This window comes from Triticum urartu, chromosome 3A (genome assembly GCF_056163025.1).
Source record: "Triticum urartu cultivar PI428250 chromosome 3A, HENAU_Tu73, whole genome shotgun sequence".
Classification (NCBI taxonomy): domain Eukaryota; kingdom Viridiplantae; phylum Streptophyta; class Magnoliopsida; order Poales; family Poaceae; genus Triticum; species Triticum urartu.
In genome coordinates, this window is record NC_141875.1 from 283,362,248 (window position 1) to 283,387,698 (window position 25,451).

A 25,451-nucleotide genomic window follows, 5' to 3' on the forward strand; every position below is an offset into this window, starting at 1 on the left:
TTTGAGATGTCTTCTATAAGTCCATATCAAGCTTATCCTTTTTGTTGTGGGTTTTCCAACAGCTCCTTTCGACCCTTATCCTAAAGATGCCTTTTCAAGCTCTTTTGTGATATAAGTTGGCATTTCTTCTCCATCCTTTCATTTCAATGATTTATATTCTTTCGTTCCGGAGGCATTGTGATGTTTCTCTCTTCTCTCATCATCTCAAGTTGTCAGGATCGTGTTCTTTTCGTGCTTATCCATTTAACCGGAGTGTTGTGCCCTGTGCTCAAGTTGTTTTCATCTTATCAAGTTTCGTATCACTTTTCCAACCGGAGTGTTGTCATAATTGATCCTTATCGTTCCTTGTACATCTCGTTTCTACCGGAGTGCTTGCATGTACTTCTTGTCCATTGTAACACTTTTCTTATGTCTTTCAACCTACAGGGTTCTCGTGATGTTCCTTGTTCCTCTTTTCTAACAGAGTGTTTTCAACTTCGTTCATCTCCGTTGTATTCTTCTTTCCAATTGTTTAACCTCTCAAGGTTCATTGGTTTCACTCGTTTGTCAAAGAAGCAACTTTGCTTTACCTCTTCCTCTTCCGTTTTCTATCCGGTGTCATCCTAGATCTCGGGACAAGATCCTCTCTTAGTGGTGGAGTGTTGTGACGCCCCGAGACCGATGCTCGAGAAGACTTCCATATGTTCCGGGTTTCGCCGTGTTTTTCATTTATGCCTGCCCTTTTATTTTTGCATTGCATCATGTCATCATGCCATCATCTCATAAATCTTTTGCAACTCAACTAAATAAATCGCATTGATCTTCGGTCCATTTAAATCGAGGGAATTCACATGGTGAGTTCTCTTTATAACATATCCTCCCAATATTATTAGGGAGATATATAAAATATTCCATTAGTTTGGAATTTACCGCAACACACATGCATGTTAAATCCCTTCCTTTCCTTCTTCAAGTTTTGACTGTCTAACTTTGCCTAATTTTTTCCCATCTTCGGGGCTCTCTCTTTAATCTCAACATTTTTTTGAGCACTTCCAAAACCTAGCCCCAATTCAAACCCATTTGAATGATATTCAAATGAGTTTGAATTTAAATCTTGCATTCGGGCCACTTCTATTTTTTTTCCTTGGATAAAACTCATTTGTATGAGCCTGGGAAAATAGCCCCCTTGCACAAATCCTTTTCTTAACCCTGCTTTTCTTTTCTTCTCTCTATTTCTTTTCTCTTAAAAGAAGAAGAGAGAGAGGGAGAGAGAAGCCCAGCCCAGGCCGGCCTCTCTAGGCCCATCCTTCCCCGCAGGCCCACCTAACCTAAACCTAACCCCTAGCCCGATCCCCTCTTCCCTCGTACCCTTCCACCTAGCGCAGCCAGGGAGAGCACTGCCCGAGCGCCCAAACCTCCCTCTCCTCTCGATCTCCCTTCCTTCCCCTGCTCCTCTCTCGCGCCGATTCCCATGGCGCGCCCCACTGCCTATGCCGCCGACCTGCCCGCGCCCCTGCCGGCCCTACTCCGACCTCATCCTCATGAGCACGGCCGCCGGGGCGCCACTTCGTCGGTCCCCATCGCTCCGCCGCTCCAGGAGCCAGGAGGCGCGCCACCGCCGTCCAGGAACTCCATGGCGCCACATTACTACTTCCTCCAGCGCCCAAGCCTACCTCCCCTGCTTCAACATCTACAGCCACCTCACCGTGGCCTCTCCGAGCTCCGCATGCATCGATGCCTCAAGCCGCCATCATCCCTTTGGGCTTGAGCAAAGGACTCTAACGCCTACAGCTTTCCCTCAAGCCCCGTCCGACCCTTCTGTAGGACCTTGAAGTAGATGTGTCTAGAGGGGGGGGGTGATTAGACACTTAATGCTAAAGTTGCAATTTTTAAGCCTTTTTGGTTTAAGTGGAGTTTAGGCATAATTTCAACATTCACAATACATATCAAGCAAGCATGCAAAGGGTGTATAGGCAGCGGAAAGTAAAGCATGCAACTTGCAAGAATGTAAAGGGAAGGGTTTGGAGAATTCAAATGCAATTGGAGACACGGATGTTTTTCCCGTGGTTCGGATAGGTGGTGCTATCCTACATCCACGTTGATGGAGACTTCAACCCACGAAGGGTAACGGTTGCGCGAGTCCACGGAGGGCTCCACCCACGGAGGGTCCACGAAGAAGCAACCTTGTCTATCCCACCATGGCCATCGCCCACGAAGGACTTGCCTCACTAGCGGTAGATCTTCACGAAGTAGGCGATCTCCTTGCCCTTACAAACTCCTTGGTTCAACTCCACAATCTTGTCGGAGGCTCCCAAGTGACACCTAGCCAATCTAGGAGACACCACTCTCCAAGAAGTAACAAATGGTGTGTTGATGATGAACTCCTTGCTCTTGTGCTTCAAATGATAGTCTCCCCAACACTCAACTCTCTCTCACAGGATTTGGATTTGGTGGAAAGAAGATTTGAGTGGAAAGCAACTTGGGGAAGGCTAGAGATCAAGATTCATATGGTAGGAATGGAATATCTTGGCCTCAACACATGAGTAGGTAGTTCTCTCTCAGAAATAGGATGCTGGAAATGTAGGCTTAGTCTAATGGCTCTCTCCACTAATGAAGAGGAGGTGGAGGGGTATATATAGCCTCCACACAAAATCCAACCGTTACACACAATTTACCAATCTTGGTGGGACCGAATTAATAAACTCGGTCAGACCGAAATAGTAAACCTAGTGACCGTTAGAGATTTTCGGTGGGACCGACTGGATCAACTCGGTGGGACCGATGTGCTAGGGTTAGGGTAAATCCACAACTCAGTTTGACCGATTACTCAAACTCGGTGGGACCGATTTTGGTAATAAGCGAAACAGAGAGTTGGCCAAGCAAACTCGGTGGGGCCGATTGCATATCTCGGTGGGACCGAGGGTATTGCAATAGGTAACAGAGAGTTTGCAAGCCCATCTCGGTGAGACTGAGATCCCATCGGTGAGACCGAACTGATTAGGGTTTCTGGCAGTGGCTATGACAAGTGAAACTTGTTGGCGCCGGATAGAAATAACCGGTAGGTCCGAGTTTGGCTTTGGGTTTAGATCATATGTGGAAGTGGGAAAGTAGCCGAGGATTTTGGAGCATATCATTAAGCACTTGAGCAAGAGGCTCATTAAGCAACACCTCATCCCTCCTTGATAGTATTGGCTTTTCCTATGGACTCAATGTGATCTTGGATAACTAAAATGTAAAATGAAGAGTCTTGAGCTTTAAACTTTAGCCAATCCATTGTCCTTAGCATCTTGGAGAACTTCCCACAACCTTTAGTCCATGCCACTCCATTGTTGAACTTATCTGAAACATACTAGATAGAAACGTTAGTCCAACAAGAGATATGTTGTCATTAATTACCAAAACCACCTAGGGAGCACTTGTTCTTTCAATCTCCCCCTTTTTGGTGATTGATGGCAACATACATCAAAGCTTTAGATAAAGATATAAAGAACAACAAGTAAAGCTTTGGAAGGACATGTAACAAGCATAGGCTCCCCCTACATGTATGCACTCATGTAAATGTGAAATATAGAGGCATGTGAGAGCATAACCATGACAGAGTAGGCAATGTGTTACATGTATCTTGGCCATATGCATCAGAGCAAAAGATTATCAAGGAAAATACCTTCATGCTTATGAGTCCTTCTTGCAAACAGTATGTACATGAGCAAGAATTCCTCATACTCATGATTTTGATGCATACACTTACCTTATAGTCTTTGGCTTGCTTAGGATGGAATGATCCTGCACAAACAAGGTTAGATAACACAGGTACCTCCACTAGCCACAGCAAACCAAGGAAGCCACAAGAGAACCAAGACTGGGATGACATGTAGAGAGTGAGTACAAGGTACCACATTGGATTCAACATGTCCCCAAGAGTAAAGATATGCACAGAATTTGACTGATTTCTTTCCCTTAGGTGTGTTGCTCCCCCTGAATCTTACATGGGATATTGGGAGAAGATAGGGAGTAGAAAATCAGAGCTGAAAGATACAAATGGATAGAACTTAATGAAAATAAGCACATATGAACATGTCTTTCCCCCAAAAAGACATGTGACATCTCTCCTCTTGAGCATCAAGCATCTGGGACATCTAGGATCCTTGAGTATTCTCTCCCCCTGGAAATCTCTTTCTCCCCCTAAATACTTCCTCTCTTGTAGGTTTGGTCCTTGAGACTATCTCTCCCCCTTGAGCTTTGATGTGATCTCTCTCTCTCCCCCTTTGACATCAGTTTCCAAGAAGGGCTTTCTGGAATCCGTCGTATAGGTTTGGTCCTTGAGACTCAGCACAAAGCAATGGATAAAACTGTGATGCTTGTAGAGGAAAAGATTCATTGAGTAGAGCTGGATCAGAAGAAATATAGAACAGGTGGCAAACTGTTTTTTTTCTGTTGCGAAGTCGGTGGCACCGAGTGGCATGTTTCGGTGGTACCGAAAAGATTCGGCTGGACCGAAAATTACAAGTCGGTGAAACCGAGTTCACACAGAGAAAAACACTTGTCACCTCAGCTCACTAGACATGTAGGATCTCACAAAGATTTGCAATGAATTACCTAAAGGATTTGCAAGGAATTGAATGTAGAAAATGCAGAACAAAAACAAAAAGAGAAGAGAAGAAACTGAAAGATCTAGATGAAGTTGAAAAAGAGAAAGAAAATAAACATGCATGAGACAAATGCAATAACACAGAAAAGAACACAAGAGAACTTCATCTAGAGTTGGGCGGTGACATAGTCACCTATGTTAGAGTATATTGACTTAGGAGTCAAGTGAGAACACTTGATCATAGGTCATACTCATCGTTTAAGCTCAAAATGGGGTTACCATTTTTCGTTTACACATCTTGATGTATTCACATCTTGTTGAGTTGCTTTGAATCATGTCTTGGAGTAAAGCTTCTCTAAGATGGAATAACATACATGGGTGGTGGTGTGGTTCTTGCTCATGTAGTTGAACTTGTGTGGGTGCTCAAGGTTGATGTAGCTCATCAAGAGTTGGGAGCACCACTTGGAGTTAGAGTTCATCTACCTACATGGGTTAGTTCTTGCAAGGAAGAGCACCTGTGTATCCAAAAATGACAATCATGAAGCTCAACATAGAATTTGTCAAAGGATATGTTTGAATGGTTTTGTGCTTCCTTGTCTTCAACCACCATTGTGTAGAGACTTGGTGATGTAGAGATTGCTCAAGATGTGAGTGAGTCGCAATCTCATGGAATTAGATTCAACCAAGCACCTACATGGGTTAGACAACATGCAAGGTACAAATATATCCAAGACATAAGATAGTCATCATAAGAGATATATCATGGATTAGTCATAAGCTCATGTCTTGCATGTATCCAATGGAGTTCCTACTCCAAGTTCGAAGCATCAATAATGTTCAATTCACCTGTCAACCTGCAAAATACTTTCTCATCAAGAGGTTTAGTAAATATATCCGCTAATTGCTTATTGGTGCGAACATGCTTAAGATCAATGTCACCCTTAGCAACATGGTCTCGAATGAAATGATGACGAACTTCAATATGCGTAGTTCGAGAATGTTGTACAGGATTATGACCAATTTTGATAGCACTTTCATTGTCACAAAGCAGTGGAACATGTTTCACATAGATCCCATAATCTTTAAGAGTTTGGGTCATCCAAAGTAATTGAGCACAACATGAACCAGTGGCAATGTATTCCGCTTCGGTGGTGGATAAGGATACCAAGTTTTGTTTCTTGGAAGACCAAGACACAAGAGATCTACCAAGAAATTGACAAGTACCCGAAGTAGACTTTCTATCAACCTTGTCCCCGGCATAATCCGAGTCGGAATAGCCAACAAGATCAAGAGAAGACCTCTTAGGATACCAAATGCCAAAGTTTGGTGTATGAATTAAGTATCTCACTATCCTTTTCACGGCCTTAAGATGACATTCTTTAGGAGCAGCTTGATAACGTGCACATATGCACACACTTAGCATAATGTCGGGACGTGAAGCACATAGGTATAACAAAGAACCAATCATAGAGCGATAAACCTTTTGATCAATCGGTTCACCATCTTTGGTTAAATCAAGATGTCCACTAGTAGGCATGGGTGTAGGCATACCTTTGCATTCTTGCATATTGAACTTCTTGAATAAGTCCTTGGTGTACTTCGTTTGAGAGACAAATGTACCTTCCTTAGTTTGCTTGATTTGCAAACCGAGAAAGAATTTGAGTTCACTCATCATAGACATCTCAAACTTCTCTGACATTAGCTTTCCAAACTTTTCACTTAAGAGAGGGTTAGTTGAACCAAATATGATATCATCAACATAAATTTGGCATACAAATAGTTCTCCATTAACCCTTTTAGTAAAAAGAGTAGAATCAATTTTACCAATTTCAAAACCACTTGCAATAAGGAACTTGGTCAAGCATTTATACCATGCTCTAGGAGCTTGTTTAAGACCATAAAGAGCTTTGTGAAGTTTGTAAACATGATTTGGTTTCTTAGGATTGATAAAGCCGGGAGGTTGTTTGACATAAACTTCCTCCTCTATTTCACCATTTAGAAAAGCACTTTTAATGTCCATTTGGTACAAGGTGATATTATGGTGATTAGCATAGGCAAGTAAGATGCGAATGGACTCAGGTCTAGCAACGGGAGCATATGTCTCACCATAGTCCATACCTTCGACTTGTGTGTACCCTTGGGCGACGAGACGTGCTTTGTTGCGAACCACTTGTCCATCTTCATCTTGCTTGTTGCGAAACACCCATTTGGTACCAATGATGTTGTGGTTGTTGTCGGGCTTCTCAACCAATGTCCAAACTTGGTTTCTCTCAAAGTTCTGTACCTCTTCATGCATAGCGTTTATCCAATCCGGATCTTCCAATGCTTCTTCAACCTTCGTAGGTTCAATACTCGATATGAATGAATAGTTTTCACAAAAGTTAGCTAAACGAGACTTTGAGCGAGTGATTCTCCCGGTTTGTATATCATTGAATATTTTCTCGATGGGATGATCTTTGGCAATTCTTGCTCGAACTCGTGAGAGCTTTTTCTTGGGTCTTCGTTGAACATCTTCTTCATCTTGTTCTTCTTCTTGGCCTTCTTCATTGTTGACATTGTCGTTCTCTTGTCGTGGTGGAGAAGGAGGTTGTTGATGTTCGTCTTGATGCATTTCCTTGTCTTCTTCATCTTGGTGTGTCCCACTTGTGGATGCTTCCGTATCAATTCTTGGTTCACCTTGTTGTGAAGTAGAAGCTTCCACTTGGACGGACAAGGTATTCTCCTTCACCTCCGTTGGACGAATTTTGCCAATAGACAAGTCTTGGATTGCTTCTGAAGGGTCTTTGTCTCCTACATTGATTGGCAATTGCTCTACTTGCGAGCCATTAGATTCATCAAACTTCACATCTACCGTCTCTTCAACCTTTCGGGTGAAATTGTTGTAGACACGGTAAGTGTGAGATTTGAGCCATAACCAAGTAGAAAACCTCCATGAGATTTAGGAGCAAACTTTGAACGACGATGCTTGTCAAGAATGTAGCAGTTTGAGCCGAATACTCGAAATTATCCAACTTGGGGTTTGTTACCGGTGAGGAGCTCGTAAGCCGTCTTGCCGAGTAGCTTGTGAAGATACAAGCGATTTGTTGCATGACAAGCTGTCTCAACCGCTTCTGCCCAAAAGTGCTTCGGCATCTTGTATTCATCAAGCATCGTTCTTGCCATTTCGATGAGCGTCCGGTTCTTCCTCTCAACAACTCCATTTTGTTGAGGTGTGTACGTAGCCGAGAACTCGTGTGAAATCCCTTCTTCGTCAAGAAAGGTGTCCACATTTGCATTCTTGAACTCCGTTCCGTTGTCACTCTGAACCTTCTTGATCTTCACGTCAAACTGATTTTGGGCCTTCCTAGCGAAGTTTTTGAAGATCTTCTGGACCTGCGACTTGTCATTAAGAAAGAACACCCACGTAAATCTTGAAAAATCATAAACTATAACTAGACCAAAAGAATTTCCACCGAGACTCTTGTAGGCGTTGGGACCAAAAAGATCCATATGAAGTAGCTCGAGTGGCCTCCTTGTGGTGATGATGTTCTTCACGGGATGCCTTCCTCCAATCTGTTTACCTGCTTGACAAGCACTGCAAAGTCTATCCTTATCAAATATGACATCGTTAACTCCAAGGATATGATTTCCTTTAATAAGCTTGTGAAGGTTTCTCATGCCAACGTGACCTAGTCGTCTATGCCACAACCAACCTTTTGAGGATTTAGCAATAAAGCAAGTTTTAGGTTGTGCCTTTTTAGAGAAATCGACAATGTAAAGATCACCTCTACGCATACCAGTAAAGACCATTTTATGATTGTCTCGACGAAATACTTGGCAATCTACCTCAGTAAATAGGACATTTAAACCGAAATCAGCAAGTCTAGGTACTGAAAGTAAGTTGTAGCCGAGAGATTCAACGAGCATGACATTTTGAATGGAACTATCATGTGAGATGGCCACCTTACCAAGGCCAACCACTTTACCCTTTGAATTATCACCAAAGGTGACATATTTTCGAGGGCCGTCATTTTCAGCAAGCTCACGGAACATCTCTTCATCTCCGGTCATATGATCAGTACATCCACTATCAAGAACCCATTCCTTTCCTCCTGACACATATCCCCGAAGATTTGCCATAAGACCAAAATGTCTTATTGCATCATCAAGATCGAAGTCACTATCATCATCATCATCATCATAGTATCCATGTTCACCATGATCTTGTGACTCATCATTTCCTAGAGAGGGTAATTCATTAGATAAATGATCATCAAAGTGGTCACCTTTATGAATTCTTATAGCTTCGGATATAATGATTCCAACATCTCCTTTAGCACGCTTGAGATTGGTAAGATCAAATAGACAATCACCAAAACTAGGATCACTAGAGTTCATCTTACTTAAGGCAATAGATTTATGGAGAATTTAATCCAAGTTTTTTAAGGAATAATCGGGAAATCGTTCCTCAAGAAATTTCCATATAGTATAGGCACAATTAAGAGTAGGCAAACTAGCAATCAAATTTTTGGGCAATCCTCTAATGATGAGCTCAATAGTTCTAAGATAGCGAATCATGTCAATATCTTCATCTAGGGTAGGATGCAAAGGATCAATATGAGGTGCACAAGGGCAAGCAATATACTTGTTCAAAAGATATTGATTGAAGATTACAAGCATCTCATTTTTCCACTCATGAAAATATTCTCCATCAAGAATAGGCACTCTATGTCTAAGACTCCCTAAAGTAGACACATCCATCTTCCTCCAATGGTGATTAAACCAAGGCAATGGAGACCAAAGTTCTGATACCACTTGTAGGACCTTGAAGTAGATGTGTCTAGAGGGGGTGATTAGACACTTAATGCTAAAGTTGCAATTTTTAAGCCTTTTTGGTTTAAGTGGAGTTTAGGCATAATTTCAACATTCACAATACATATCAAGCAAGCATGCAAAGAGTGTATAGGCAGCGGAAAGTAAAGCATGCAACTTGCAAGAATGTAAAGGGAAGGGTTTGGAGAATTCAAACGCAATTGGAGACATGGATGTTTTTCCCGTGGTTCGGATAGGTGGTGCTATCCTACATCCACGTTGATGGAGACTTCAACCCACGAAGTGTAACGGTTGCGCGAGTCCACGGAGGGCTCCACCCACGGAGGGTCCACGAAGAAGCAACCTTGTCTATCCCACCATGGCCATCGCCCACGAAGGACTTGCCTCACTAGCGGTAGATCTTCACGAAGTAGGCGATCTCCTTGCCCTTACAAACTCCTTGGTTCAACTCCACAATCTTGTCGGAGGCTCCCAAGTGACACCTAGCCAATCTAGGAGACACCACTCTCCAAGAAGTAACAAATGGTGTGTTGATGATGAACTCCTTGCTCATGTGCTTCAAATGATAGTCTCCCCAACACTCAACTCTCTCTCACAGGATTTGGATTTGGTGGAAAGAAGATTTGAGTGGAAAGCAACTTGGGGAAGGCTAGAGATCAAGATTCATATGGTAGGAATGGAATATATTGGCCTCAACACATGAGTAGGTAGTTCTCTCTCAGAAATAGGATGCTGGAAATGTAGGCTTAGTCTAATGGCTCTCTCCAGGAATGAAGAGGAGGTGGAGGGGTATATATAGCCTCCACACAAAATCCAACCGTTACACACAATTTACCAATCTCGGTGGGACCGAATCAACAAACTCGGTCAGACCGAAATAGTAAACCTAGTGACCGTTAGAGATTTTCGGTGGGACCGACTGGATCAACTCGGTGGGATCGATGTGCTAGGATTAGGGTAAATCCACAACTCGGTTTGACCGATTACTCAAACTCGGTGGGACCGATTTTGGTAATAAGCGAAACAGAGAGTTGGCCAAGCAAACTCGGTGGGGCCGATTGCATATCTCGGTGGGACCAAGGGTATTGCAATAGGTAACAGAGAGTTTGCAAGCCCATCTCGGTGAGACCGGGATCCCATCGGTGAGACCGAACTGATTAGGGTTTCTGGCAGTGGCTATGACAAGTGAAACTCGGTGGCGCCGGATAGAAATAATCGGTAGGTCCGAGTTTGGCTTTGGGTTTAGATCATATGTGGAAGTGGGAAAGTAGCTGAGGATTTTGGAGCATATCATTAAGCACTTGAGCAAGAGGCTCATTAAGAAACACCTCATCCCTCCTTGATAGTATTGGATTTTCCTATGGACTCAATGTGATCTTGGATCACTAAAATGTAAAATGAAGAGTCTTGAGCTTTAAACTTTAGCCAATCCTTTGTCCTTAGCATCTTGGAGAACTTCCCACAACCTTTAGTCCATGCCACTCCATTGTTGAACTTATCTGAAACATACTAGATAGAAACGTTAGTCCAACAAGAGATATGTTGTCATTAATTACCAAAACCACCTAGGGAGCACTTGTGCTTTCACCTTCCTCATTGGGGTCCAGCTCGTCGGAGCTTCGGTCCTGCACTCTTCGACCGTTCCTGCCCTCCTCGCGCTGGGTCCGGGAAGATCCGGTGAGCCCTCGCGCCGCTAACCCAAGCCCCTGGCTGCTCCACGGCTAACACACCGCCTATGACTCGTGCTTCTTCGTGGCTTAGTGTTGGACTGCAAAGACCGCCCACATGACTACAAGGTTTTATGCTAACTACCTCGACGCCCGATGCCTAAAACGACCACCGAACCGGAGATAACGCCAAGTACTAGTTCTACAAGGACCGCCAAGTTCGTCCTCCCCCGTCTCCGAAATCGCCAAGTACCACGACGATACGAGAACAACTATCGTCGACGTGCATTTTGCCAAGTACCACTACAGCCAACCCTCGAAGACTCCGTGGACGTCAAGTTTCTCGCCATGACCCCGAACATCTACGAAAACATTGCACGACTACGACCATGGCCGAAGAACCGTGTACAACTACCATCCCCGTGTACCCCTACTTCCACTTTCGTCGCCGAGGATCGATAGTACCACTACTACCCAATGCACCCGTGTATGACTTCTTCCACTACGAACGTCCCGAGAACGTCTACTTCCCCTACACCGCATCAAACTCGAACCGCTCCGATAAAGCATGCTACAAAGGTGTAACCCCGAGACGACCGCCCATGAATGAATGCTTGTGTTGTATGAGATGCACCCTTTGTCTGCACCGTGTCTGTATTGTCACTCGTTTCCATGCCACTAACCCGTGGGAACCTGGTTACCGGGAGCATCCAACCATTCATCGCATGACACCCTCCCGTCACTTTCTTTTGCACCGACGTCTCAATGAGTTGTTGGAACCGGAACGTTGCTGTGGCACCGTATCGTTATCGTCGCAGTGGTACCGTTTTGTTATCGTCGCCATGGCACCCCTTTTATTTCCGCCACGATGACAAATGCTTCTTAATATGCTCTTATCTACATTTTTCATAAATATTGCATAACACTTGAATATGTCATCCACATCATGATAACAACTTCAAGAATGTTTAAATTGTTGCTTGCTTCAATTGCTAAATGCATATGAGGTTTTTCGGAATTGTTGCTTATTGTTCCGGCCTCATTTAAACTTGCCTAGTTAGGTTGTTTTATTATGCTTCACCTCTTGCCATGTTAATCAACATGTAATATTGTTAATTTTTCTAACCGGGACTGAACTAAATAATTGATGTGTTGTTCCGTCAATATGCAAGTTGTTGCATATTGGGTTCCATTTAACTTGTAGTTTTGTTTGTGCACTTTGCCATGCCCTGCATATTTAACCAGACATGCATCATACTTGGTTGTGCATCATGCCATGATTATGTGATGGTTGATTACTATGTTGTTTGTTTCTTTCCGGTGTTGCTTCTTCGGGTTAGTTCCGATAATGTCGCGTTTGTGAGGATTCGTTCGACATCATCCATTTGTCTTCTTGATGGACTGGTTCTTCTTCCTTACGGGATCTTAGGCAAGATGACCATACCCTCGAAATCACTTCTATCTTTGCTTGCTAGTTGCTCATTCTATTGCTATGTCGTGATACCTACCACTTGCTATATCATGCCTCCCATATTGCCATGTCAAGCCTCTAACCCACCTTTCATAGCAAACCGTTGTTTGGCTATGTTACCGCTTTGCTCAGCCCTCTTATAGTGTTGCTAGTTGCAGGTGAAGATGTAGTTTGCTCCATGTTTGGAGCATGGATATGTTGGGATATCACAATATCTCTTATTTAATTAATGCATCTATATACTTGGTAAAGGGTGGAAGGCTCGGCCTTATGCCTGGTGTTTTGTTCCACTCTTGTCGCCCTAGTTTCCGTCATACCGGCGTTATGTTCCTTGATTTTGCGTTCCTTACGCGGTTGGGTTATAATGGGAACCCCTTGACAGTTTGCTTTGAATAAAACTCCTCCAGCAAGGCCCAACCTTGGTTTTACCATTTGCAACCTAAGCCTTTTTCCCTCGGGTTTCCGGAGCCCGAGGGTCATCTTTATTTTAAACCCCTGGGCCAGTGCACCTCTGAGTGTTGGTACAACCTGTCAGCCGCCGGTGCCACCAGGGGCAACTCTGGGCTAGCCTACGGGAAGTTTAGACAATCCGGTGTGCCCTGAGAACGAGATATGTGCAGCTCCTATCGGGATTTGTCGGCACATTCGCGTGGCTTTGCTGGTCTTGTTTTACCATTGTCGAAATGTCTTGTAAACGGGATTCCGAGTCTGATCGGATCTTCCTGGGAGAAGGAATAGCCTTTGTTGACCATGAGAGCTTGTGATGGGTTAAGTTGGGACACCCCTGCAGGGTTTGAACTTTCGAAAGCCGTGCCCATGGTTATGGGCAGATGGGAATTTGTTATTATCCGGTTGTAGATAACTCGACACTTAACTTAATTAAAATGTATCAACCGCGTGTATAGACATGATGGTCTCTTTCCGGCGGAGTCCGGGAAGTGAACACGGTTTTGGTGTTATGCTTGAACGTAACTAGTTTCAGGATCACTTCTTGATCACTTCTAGTTCACGACCGTCCTTTGCTTCTCTTCTCGCTTCTTATTTGCGTATGTTAGCCACCGTATATGCTAGTGCTTGCTGCAGCTCCACCTCACTACCCTTTCCTACCCATAAGCTTAAATAGTATTGATCGCGAGGGTGTGAGATTGCTGAGTCCCCATGACTCACAAATTACTTCAAACAGTTGGAGGTGCCGATGATACCAGTGCGGATGTCGCAACCAAGCTCAAGTGGGAGCTCAATGAAGATCGTGTTCATTGTGTTGTTTCGTTTCCACGTTATCAGTAGAGGAACCCAGTCGGGGCGATCGGGGATCTAGCATTAGGGGTTGCCTTTCTTTATTTGGTTCCGTAGTCGGACCTTGATTGTATTCTGGATGATGTAATGCCATATTTATGTATTGTGTGAAGTGGTGATTGTAAGCCAACTCTTTATCCCTTTCTTTTCAGTACATGGGATGTGTAAAGATTACCCCTCGTGTGACATGCCTACCATGCGGTTATGCCTCTAAGTCGTGCTCCGACACATGGGAGATATAGCCGCATCGTGGGTGTTACACCACCCGCGACAGAGGAGGCAGAGGAGGCGGGGCCGAGCGCTTGCCGGCGCCCATTCCTAGTGGCTCCGGCCACCTCCGGCGACCGCCCGGACTCCGGCAATCTCGGGATGATGGGCCGCATCCACCTAGGCACCCATTTTCCTCCGGGGAGCGCCAGAGCGAGCGAGGCCTCGGCCGCTGTGGGAACAGGCGATGACGGGGTTCGGCAAGGTGAGGAAGGCACGAGGAGGAGGGGATGGAGCAAGGGGTGAGTCAGCGGTGGTGATGAGAGGGTGCGGGAGTGTTCATGGGGAAGAGAGAGGGGTCGAGGCCCACGAATTTAAGCGGCGGCCGGCGGCACTGCTCCGGCCATGGAGGTGCAAGGAGAGCACGGGAAGAGTAGTGGGTCGGTCAGAGGATGCGCGATAGGGAGAGAGATCCATTGGAGACAAGAGAAGGCTCGGGGTGGCCTTATACGGGCATGGTCGGGAGGTGCCATAGGCGGGGCACATGGCCACGGCCCGGGGCGTTGCCAGAGGCCAAAAGGGCATTGTGGTGCGTGCCTGGGGTGCTCGTGGGCGTGGTCCAGGCCGAGAGGAGACGAGAGGGAGCAGGCCGAGCTCCAAGAGGGCCGCGAGGTTGTGCGCCCACTGGCCGAGCTGGGCGGCATCGGGCAAGCTCAGTAGAGTGAGAAGGAGAGAGAGAGGAAGGAGGGGGCCAACTAGCTAGCGTGCCGTGTTGAGGACGTCGAGGCACCTTGTCAGGCTCGTTGCGGATGCCCGCGGTGGCCGGAGGCATCGTGCAGAGGGCGGCTACAGTGCCTGGGCGCACTGTAGCGCGCTCTGGAGCATGCAAATGGCTGGCATGGCCATTTTAAAGGGCCAGGGCATGTCCCCTTTTGCCTTGGGGTTGCCTTGGATGCCCTAGGGTGGAGAGATGCTAGGTGGGGTGCTCAATATTGAAATGGGAGAGGTAGGAGGTGTTTCCATGGGTGAACAGAGAGAGAAAGAGGTGGTTTTACCCCCCCCCCCCAATAACTGATATGTGGACTTGCAAATGTTACTGGAGGTAGAAGAGGACTAGTAGGTTTTGTGGTAAAAAGTTGAGCTCAAGGAGAATAGTGTATGTGGTCAAAATGGTGATTTTTGAAAAAGGACAGAAGGTGTTTGATGCAAATTTGGGCAAGAAAATTAATCTCAATTGACATGAGAATTAACAGGATCAAGTGGCATATGTAATTGAGGTTGACCACCAAGTTTGAGTCCATTTGAAGAAAGTTGCCAATGTAACTTTAGCAAACCCTAGAAATCAAGAGAAATGGATTTTCGAAGATTTAGTCATGCAAATATTTTCTCCCTGATGCACCACTTGGTGTAGTGTCATCATTTGCACTTTTGAGCATCACCACAAAGTTTTGAATCAAATGGAGAAAGTTGGCAATGTAGAGTTGTTCAAACTTGGATCTGGACAGAGAGGGTTATCGGGCACTTTTGTGCACCAAAATTAGTTTGATTGATATGAAACTTTGCAAGATCATCACATTATGCATATGTGACTTGCTAGAATTTTCCTGGATTTATTTGAAAATATTTCTTATAGAAATGTTTCAAATACTTGAAATGGACAGAAATAATTTTGGAGGGTTTTGCCCAATTTTTTGAACATGACCATGTGTTTAAACTATTATATATGCAAAATATATGTCCACTGAGTTTCCATAAATTTTCTTACATACTTTTGAAACTATAAAATAATTTTAACCTATTAAAGACCATTTCTGGCCTAAAGAAAAATCCTTTAAATAAAATAGCAAAATAACTTTTAAAATAATTTTTTTGTGGTTTTAGGGAGTCCTATAACTAATAGGATTCAAGCCTTAACTCAGGGGTTTTTGGAAAACCTAATTTAGAAAATACTTTCTGGCCAAATTATTTTTGCAATAAAATAGAATTCTATCCTATACACATGGCATGATCATTGGACAAAGTTTTTGGATCAAGGAGAAGGAGTATAATAGTTGGAGGATTTATTTTGATTTTTAGAGCACTTGCAAACAAGAGACAAAAAAATCAAATCAAGCAAAGTCCAAAAAACTGAAAAGTTTGTGTTAAACCATATTTTATCATGATTATTAGCTTAAGTGTAGTGGCATGAAAATCATGGTGTGACACAACGGATGGCTCGAGATGATCAATCTTGTAGTGAGAAAAAAAGGATTGACTCTTCCTCAATAAATAAACTATCAACCTCCAAAAAATATCCCTAAAAAAGAAAAAGATGACCCCTTCTTCCTATATATTACCAAGGAAAAGTAATCCTTCTTTTATAGGCGAAATTATATTGAATTTTATATGTATATAATTCCTTAATTATATGAGACCAACAAGAAGCGCTTCGCCACTCCACCGAGCTCATGGCCGACGCTCGCCGGGCCCGTGCCGAGCGCCGGGCCGCCCTCGCCACCCATGTCGCTCAGACAGCCCCTGTCGGCGGGCCTCCCCGTCATTCTCCGTCACCCGCCGCCAACACCGCCACTGGCCTGGTGGCAAACGAGCAGCAAGCCTCCTCACTGCACCCCTTCGTGCGGCTTGACGGCTGCACCGCCACCCTGTTGCTGACTCCGGCCGGCTCATCGTCTCACGCTCGCCGCGCACCCACAGACGCGCAGGCTGCGGTGCTCATGGCACGCGAGCTCCTGTGCTACCACCCAGTCGACAACCTCTACGAGGACTAGTTAGACCGCATCGCCGAGCTCGTTAGCTCCGCAGGGGGCTCTCCTGCACCATCTCACTCGCTGCCTCGCCCGCTCCCGGCTGCGGGGGATGTGGCTCACGGAGCGCCGCCGCCTCCTCTGCAACAAGATGGTGTCCTCGCACCGAGGCGCGCGACTCATGGAGCGCCTCCGCGCCCTCCGCATCAAGACAACGTCCTTGCTCCAAGATGTGCAGCCCCGCGGCATTATCCACCGCGCCGTATGCCCGCACATGAGGAAAGAAGTTGCCAAAAGATCCCCCGTCCGCAAGAAAACGCTCCACCGCTCCGAGCACCACCACATCAGGATCGCTTTCCGCGGCAAGGCCATGCGCCACTTGCCGTGGCGGCGCAGGGGCACCAAGATGAAGCTCTGCCTGCATGATGGGCCCCGGTGGCCACGGCAGGTTGCCGCACCTTCACTCCCGAGCTGCGTAGTGATAACCCACAAGTATAGGGGATCGCAACAGTTTTCGATAAGTAAGAGTATCGAACCCAACGAGGAGCTATAGGTAGAACAAATATTCCCTCAAGTTCTATCGACCACCGATACAACTCTAAGCACGCTTGACGTTCGCTTTACCTAGAACAAGTATGAAACTAGAAGTACTTTGTAGGTGTTTTTGGATAGGTTTGCAAGATAATAAAGAGTACGTAAATAAAAGTAGGGGCTGTTTAGATAAAGAAACAATAAAGTAAATATAGAGAGTGTGGAAAAGTGGTGGTAGGAGTTGTGAAATTGCCCCTAAGCAATTGACTACTTTACTAGACCGATAGCAAGTATTATGTGGGAGAGGCCACTGCTAGCATGTCATCCCTAACTTGGAATTCTATGCACTTATGATTGGAACTATTAGCAAGCGTCCGCAACTACTAATGTTCATTAAGGTAAAACCCAACCATAGGCATATTGGTCCCCCTCCAACCCCGTATGCATCAATTTCTATGCTAGGTTGAAGCTTCTGTCACTCTTGCCCTCCAATACATAGTCCTATCAACATAAAACTAACCCTATGGTGTGATCCACGCGTGCAATCATATGGTGGGCACCAAAGGACAGAAACATAACCACAAGAAAATTAAATCAATCATAGCAATTCATCAACCACCGATAGGACAACGAAAATCTACTCAGACATCATAGGATGGCAACACATCATCGGATAATAATATGAAGCATAAAGCACCATGTTCAAGTAGAGGGTACAACGGGTTGCAGGAGAGTGGACCGCTGTAGATAGAGGGGGGAAGGTGATGGAGATGTTTGTGAAGATGGCGGAGGTGTTGGTGTAGATCGCAGTGATGATGATGGCCCCCGGCGGCGTTCCGGCGCCACCGAAAGCGAGGGGGAGAGAGCCCCCCTCCTTCTTCTTATTCCTTGACCTCCTCCATAGTTGGGAGAAGGGTTTCCCCTCTAGTCCATGGCCTCCATGGAACGGGAGGGGCGAGAGCCCCTCCGAGATTGGATCTGTCTCTCTGTCTCTCTCTGTTTCTGCGTTCTCAGATTCTTCCCTTTCACCGTTTCTTATATTCCCGGAGATCCGTAACTCCGATTGGGCTGAAATTTTGACACGATCTCTATCCGGAAATTAGCTTTCTTGCAGTGAAAGAAGGGCATCAACCGCCTTACGGGTGGCCCACGAGGGTCAGGGGCGCACCCTCCTGCCTCGTGGCCACCTCGGGCACCGTCTCGCGTGGATTTTTCTTCCCAAAAATCATAAATATTCCAAAAAAATCTCCGTCAGTTTTTATTCCGTTTGGACTCTGTTTGATATGGATATTCTACGAAACATAAAACATGCAACAAACAGGAACTGGCACTGGGCACTGGATCAATATGTTAGTCCCAAAAATAGTATAAAAACTTGCCAAAAGTATATGAAAGTTGTACAATATTGGCATGGAACAATAAAAATTATAGATACGATGGAGACGTATCACGTAGCGTCGTCTGGCCAGGCAAGTTCAAGCCGGATATGCCTCCTCGCTACGACGGCACCCGACCCTGCGGAGTTCTTGCACCTCTACGAGCTGAGCATCGAGGCGGCCAACGGCGACAAAAAGGTCATGGCGAACTGGTTTCCCATGTCTCTCAAGGAGGCGTTCGCTCATGGCTCCTGAATCTGCCCCCGGGCTCGATCTCTTCCTGGGATGAGATCTGCGACCACTTCGTCGCCAACTTCCAGGGCAATCATGACCGCCCCCCGGCCGCAGGTGACCTGTGCCGCATCGAGCAACAACCGGGAGGGACCCTACAGAAGTACACCCATCGCTTCAACAGCGTGCGTCTCAAGATCCCCAAGGTGACAGACGAGGCCATCATCTCAGCATTTTCCGACGGCGTCCACGATGTCAAGATGAAGGAGGAGCTCGCCATCCATGAGGAGCTGTGCACGGCTTTGGAGCTGTCAACATAGCAACCAGATATGAAGGCCAAGAAGGCCAAGGTCAAGGACTTGAAGCTCAAAGGGGTAGCCGTACTCATGGCAGAGCCAGAGATGGAGCATGGCCGAGATCTTCCCGAGTCGTCTAAGGGCAGCCATACGTTCTATGCCTTGCACAATGTGCGCACCCACAACACCAACGATTGTCAAGAGCTCAGGGCCATTTGAGAAGGACGCTTCAGTCGATGCCCCAAGCACAATGATCGGGGCTACAGCTGAGGAGGTGGACGAGGTGGAGGACGTTGGGACGACCGTGGGCCCCGCCAGGAGTGGCGTGACCAGCCTCGCGAGGACCGCTAGCAGGACCAGCCTTGTGAGGGCGCCTGGAGGGACCATCGTCGCGAGGACCGACGTCACGGCAACCCTGGTCTCCCTCCGCGGCCGCCGCCAAGGAGGAACGACGACCACCAGCCAGACGAAGGGGCTGGGGGCTTCCAGGAGCCGGGTGCCTTTGCCTGCATCTTGGGTGGCGCCCAGGCCCCATCCTCCCAGCGCATCTTCAAGCAGTTCTCTCGCGAGGTGAATGCAGCCCTCCCCAAGCTCGAGGCCACGCGCCCGCTCAGATGGTCTAAGTACGCCATCACCTTTAGCTCGGTGGACCAGCTCAATTGTGCGGCAACCGCCGGCGTTCTCCCGATGCTCTGTTCACCCGTCATCAGCAACGTCCATGTCTCCAAGACCCTCATCGACGGCGGCGCAGGGCTCAGTGTCCTGTCCGTCGAGACATTCGACAGCCTTCAAGTGACATATGATCAGCTCCAGCCCACTAGGACTTTCTCAAGAGTGACTGACGGCTCCACCACCCCGATAGGACAAGTTTGTCTGCCTGTCACCTACGGTCAGTGCGACAACTACCACACCGAGCTCGTCGACTTCGACGTCGCCCACATCCGTCTGCAGTACGATGCCATCCTCGGGTACCCAACGCTAGTCAAATTCATGGCAGTCACCCACCATGGCTACAATGTCCTCACGATGCCGGGAAGCGGCGGAATCATCATGGTCCCTTGTGAAGAAAGAGATGCGGTGTGCTCCCTTGAGCACGCCTTCCAAGCTGCATCAATCGAAGACCCTGACAGCGCGGGTGTGCAGTACCCTCCTGAGGCCAACCCCAAGAAGAAGAAGCAGCTACTCCGCTCTGGGCCTTAGAAGAGCGGCGCCTCCAGCGACGCCACCTCAGGATTGGCGCCTGCGCCTAGGGCGCCACCCTCCCATGCAAAGAGAAGCGCGCCCGATGCCCTCCTCGGGCAGGGCTCGGGGGCTCTCTTCTGGAGGGCCTCAAACATGGCCACCATCATGAGGGAGGTGCTCAGGCACCACATGGAGGTGTGTTTCGTGGCACCTATCCCTCAGGAGGGCGCTGGGCGAGGAGCGCCCGACGCTCAGGAGTTCATCGTCAAGACCACTCAGGAGCTTCAGGAAGCAAGGGCAATACGCGGCGACCGCCGCCCACCTGGCGTTGCTCCCCATCCAGGCGAGGGTGGTGTGCTGTGCGTCTACATCGACATCCCAGGGCTCAACAAGGCCGCATCTCAGGAGCGCTTCTGGCCTTCGCGCGCTGGCTGGTGTGAGGGTCCACCTCACAGTTACGTTCGCATGTCGTTCGGCCTGCCGAGCATAGGAGCCGCCCTCCAGCGCAATCTACAGAGCATCCTAGTAGGTCAAGAGGGCAGGCATCACACAGTCATGGCGGAAACAGAGACGGTCTTGAAGAGGCTGCCTGAGCCTCCAGAGCCTCCCGAGGCCTTGGGCCTCGACGGCTCATGAGGAGCGACTTCTTCAACGCGCATCTTCAGCTACCCTTACACTACTTCGACAACCAAACCAGGTGACATTCTTCCAAGTTCATTTAGCTGGGAGAGCCCCCTGGTTTGCATCATTCCTAGGCCGTGTGGGTCAGTCCCTGCGGCATTTGTCCGCTTGCATCTATAGTTCGCCTTGCTGGGGGCGCCTCTCGGGCTGCATCATCCCTAGGCCGCTCGGGTCTGACCCAGTGGCATGTATTGTTCTTACATTTACCTAAGCCAGTTGCTTTTCATGCATAATCTATCTATGGTTATCACCTACTTGATTGCCACCCACCTTGGGAGCCGCGCGCTGATCGTCTTTCTTCAGGATCCTTCGCATAAGAAGGCTAGGCACGGCGTCTGTGCTCGGGCCTGTCCCTACAGCGTCGATAAATCTAACGACTGAGCTCTGTCTAGCAGGCCTGCCCCATTCATGTCACATCCTGGGGTCGTTGGTGCTTGGCCTTCTCATGCGATAACCTCGGGAAATTCATTCGGCGCAGCTTGTCTAACCATCTCACAAGAACGCCACAGCCATCAAGAATGAATACCAGGCGCAACCCACCTTGAGGTAGAGCCTCGTGAGTCCTGCGCTGGCTCACGAGTGCCCAGACACACCTCGCCTAGCCCTGCCGTGCAAGCCACGTGACAGGGCGGGGCTATACACGCCCCGGGGGCTCTCCGCCATTGGGAGTCCCCTCCCACGTGCCAGTGGAAGCACCATGCTCCACGCTGGCAGTCAACATTGCCGAGGAGCGGCTATGCCCATGCAAGTGCGGAAGCGCTATGCTCCGCGCTGGTGATAAACAACTGAGGGCGGCCTCACGGCCGTATCAACCTCAGGCAGCCTCCGAGCTTGGTTTCTGGCCCCATCACAACACCTCCCCTCGGGAGATTCGCGCAAGGGGGCTGGGCACGGGGGCTGCGCTCGGGTCATGCCCAAGCGTAGGCCACCCTGCCAGGTGCCTCGGACCTGGTCGTCGTGCGCCCTCCCAAGCGGAGCCAATTTACGAAGGTCGGTTGAACATTAAGGGGGACTCCTTAATATAGCGACTCAGGAGGCTAACTGACCACGTAGCCCCTCACTCCTTGGTCCTTCCTGGTGATTCGGTCGGCCTAATGGCGGCTGAGGTATGCGCGGGGTCGGGCCCTGCCGACGTAGAACACTAGGCCTACTCCTAGATATCCTTTCTATGGGCTGTTTGCGCGTCAAGGGGGACTCCTGAGCATCGCGACTCAGGAGCCTAACTGATCACGTAGCTCCTCACTCCTTGGTCCGCCCTGGTGATCCGGACATCCCAATGGCGCCTGAGGTATGCGCGGGCTCGGGTCCTGCCGATGTAGAACGTAAAGCAAATGGAAAGGAAATCGCAGAATTTCAAAGCAAATATTACAAGACATATTGTTCTCCTGAAACCAAACGCGAGTTTAACGCCTCCATGAGGCATGGTGCACATTGCAGAAACTAAACAGGAAAGGAGTCACTAGCAAGTCATCCCTGGACATCGCTGTTGCCTCCAAGGGATGATTCTCCTTCAAAAGCGGTGCCTTCGCCTGTGCCATCGGCCGGAGTTGCAGGATCAGCAGCACTGCCGGTCGGGGTGCGGGAGCGAAGGCGCAGACCTCTTCAGCAGGGCCTCCACCTGACCCTTCACGGCTGCAGCAGCGGCCGCGCAATGCTCGTCGTCCACGGGCTCCAGCAGCTCGTCAAGGCGGGCGGCAGGATCACGGAGATGGAGGTGGCTGAAGACGCGTGTCAGCACGGCTGAGGAAAGAACGCGGGCTTCTTCCTTCGCCATGGGGCCGATACCACTCACGACATCCTCCAGCACACCGACCAGATAAGGAAGCAGCTGGGTGGGGCCCTCGTCATCGGTGGCCAGCGGCTCCTCCAAGCCCTTCTCGTAGAGTGACTCTAGCACTGTCCGAGACATCTCCTCAAGGAGCTTGAAGGCCGCGCGATCCTCAGCCAGGACCTTTGCCTTGGCATCAAGCTCAGCCTTCTCCGCCTGCAGCTTCTGCTCTAGCTCCTCCAGCCTGCTATGCTCCATGGCATGTGCCTTCGCCAACTGCTCCAGCCAGCTATGCTCAGTGGCCTATGCTCCTTGACGGCGTCCTCTCGGGCCTTCATCTTCTCCTCCTCCGCTTTGTGGCTTAGGGCATCTTTCCCACGCTCCCTCCGCATGGTCTCCAGCTCGGTCTCCAGTGACCGGCAGCAGTCCTGGGCGGCCCCGGCATCCTTCAGCGCCATCTCGCGGGCGTCCATAGCCTGGGCGATGGCCTCCCTGTCCTTCTCGGAGTCCATAGCAGCCTGGCTCAGCGTCGCCTGGATGGACGCATCAGTGAAGCCAGCCAGAGACCAGCTCCAGGCGCCCGGCCACCAGGCGATGGTCAGTGCCTTGAAGATCTTTCCGCAGCAGGGTCATCGCAGAAAGATCATGCTCCAGGATGTCAGGAGAAGCAGAAGAACCCCGAGACAGCGATGCGGCAAAAGGAGGAGGAGGTGACATCGTCACCATGGCCCGGGAAGCTAGAAGCTCCTAAGCTTCGGGGACCCCAGCGCCCGAGCCGGACGTTGGCTCCTCCGGAGCCGGCGGGGCCTCGGGTGCTGACTCCTCCAGAGGATGCCCCTCCAGGCCTCTCGAGGATGATTGGGCTAGAGAAGCACGAGCGCTGTCGCTGCCCTTATGCATGGAGAGGGGTGCGGCCGTGATACGTCCATTTTGCATCAAGCTTTTATATCGATATTTATTGCATTATGGACTACTATTTCACTTTATGTCACAATACTTATGGCTATTCTCTCTTATTTTACAAGGTTTACACAAGGAGGGAGAATGCCGGCAGCTGGAATTCTGGGCTGGAAAAGGAGCAAATATTAGAGACCTATTCTGCGCAACTCCAAAAGTCCTGAAACTCCACGGAATGTCTTAAAATAAATAAAGAAAAATCCTCGCAAAAGATGAAGGCCAGGGGGCCCACACCCTTCTCACGAGGGTGGGGGGCGCCCCCCCTAGGGCGCGCCCCCTACCTCGTGGGCCCCCTGGTGGCTCTCCGACGCCCATCTTCTCCTATATGAAGTCTTTCGATGAGAAAAAAATAAAAAGGAACTTTTTGGGATGAGACTCCGCCGCCATGAGGCAAAACCTTGGCGGATCCAATCTAGAGCTCCGGCAGAGCTGTTCTTCCGGGGATACATCCCTCCCGGAGGGGGAAATCTTCACCATCGTCATCACCAACGCTCCTCTCATCGGGAGAGGGCAATCTCCATCAACATCTTCACCAGCACCATCTCATCTCCAAACCCTAGTTCATCTCTTGTATCCAATTCTTGTCTCAAAGTCCGGGATTGCTGCTAGTAGGTTGCTACTAGTGTTGATTACTCCTTGTAGTTGATGCTAGTTGGTTTCATTGGTGGAAGATCATATGTTCAGATCCTATATGCATATTATTACCCCTCTGATTATGAACATGAATATGCTTTGTGAGTAATTACGTTCGTTCCTGAGGACAAGGGAGAAGTCTTGCTATGAGTAGTCATGTGAATTTGGTATTCGTTTGATATTTTGATAAGATGTATGTTGTCTAGCCTCTAGTGGTGTTATGTGAACGTCGACTACATAACACTTTACCATTATTTGGGCCTAGAGGAAGGCATTGTGAAGTAATAAGTAGATGATGGGTTGCTAGAGTGACAGAAGCTTAAACCCTAGTTTATGTGTTGCTTCGTAAGGGGCTGATTTGGATCCACATGTTTCATGCTATGGTTAGGTTTACCTTAATACTTTTTTTGTAGTTGCGGATGCTTGCAATAGAGGTTAATCATAAGTGGGATGCTTGTTCAAGAAAGAACAGCACCCAAGCACCGGTCCACCCACATATCAAATTATCAAAGTATCAAACGCCAATCATATGAACATGATGAAAACTAGCTTGACGATATTCCCATGTGTCCTCAGGAGCGCTTTTCCTATTATAAGAGTTTGTTCCGGCTTGTCCTTTGCCACAAAAGGATTGGGCCACCTTGTTGCACTTTATTTACTTTTGTTACTTGTTGCTCATTACAATTTATCGTATCACAAAACTATGTGTTACCACTTATTTCAGTACTTGCAGAGAATACCTTGCTGAAAACCGCTTATCATTTCCTTCTGCTCCTCGTTGGGTTCGACACTCTTACTTATCGAAAGGACTACGATAGATGCCCTATACTTCTAGGTCATCAAGACTCTTTTCTGGCGCCGTTGCTGGGGAGTGTAGCGCCTTTGGTAGGTGGAATTTGGTAAGGAAAAATTTATATAGTGTGCTCAAATTTACTGTCACTTGTTACTATGGAAAGTAATTCTCTGAGGGGCTTGTTCAGGGTATCTTCACCCCGTCCAGTAGAGCAAAGAGTTGCTCCTCAACCTACTGAA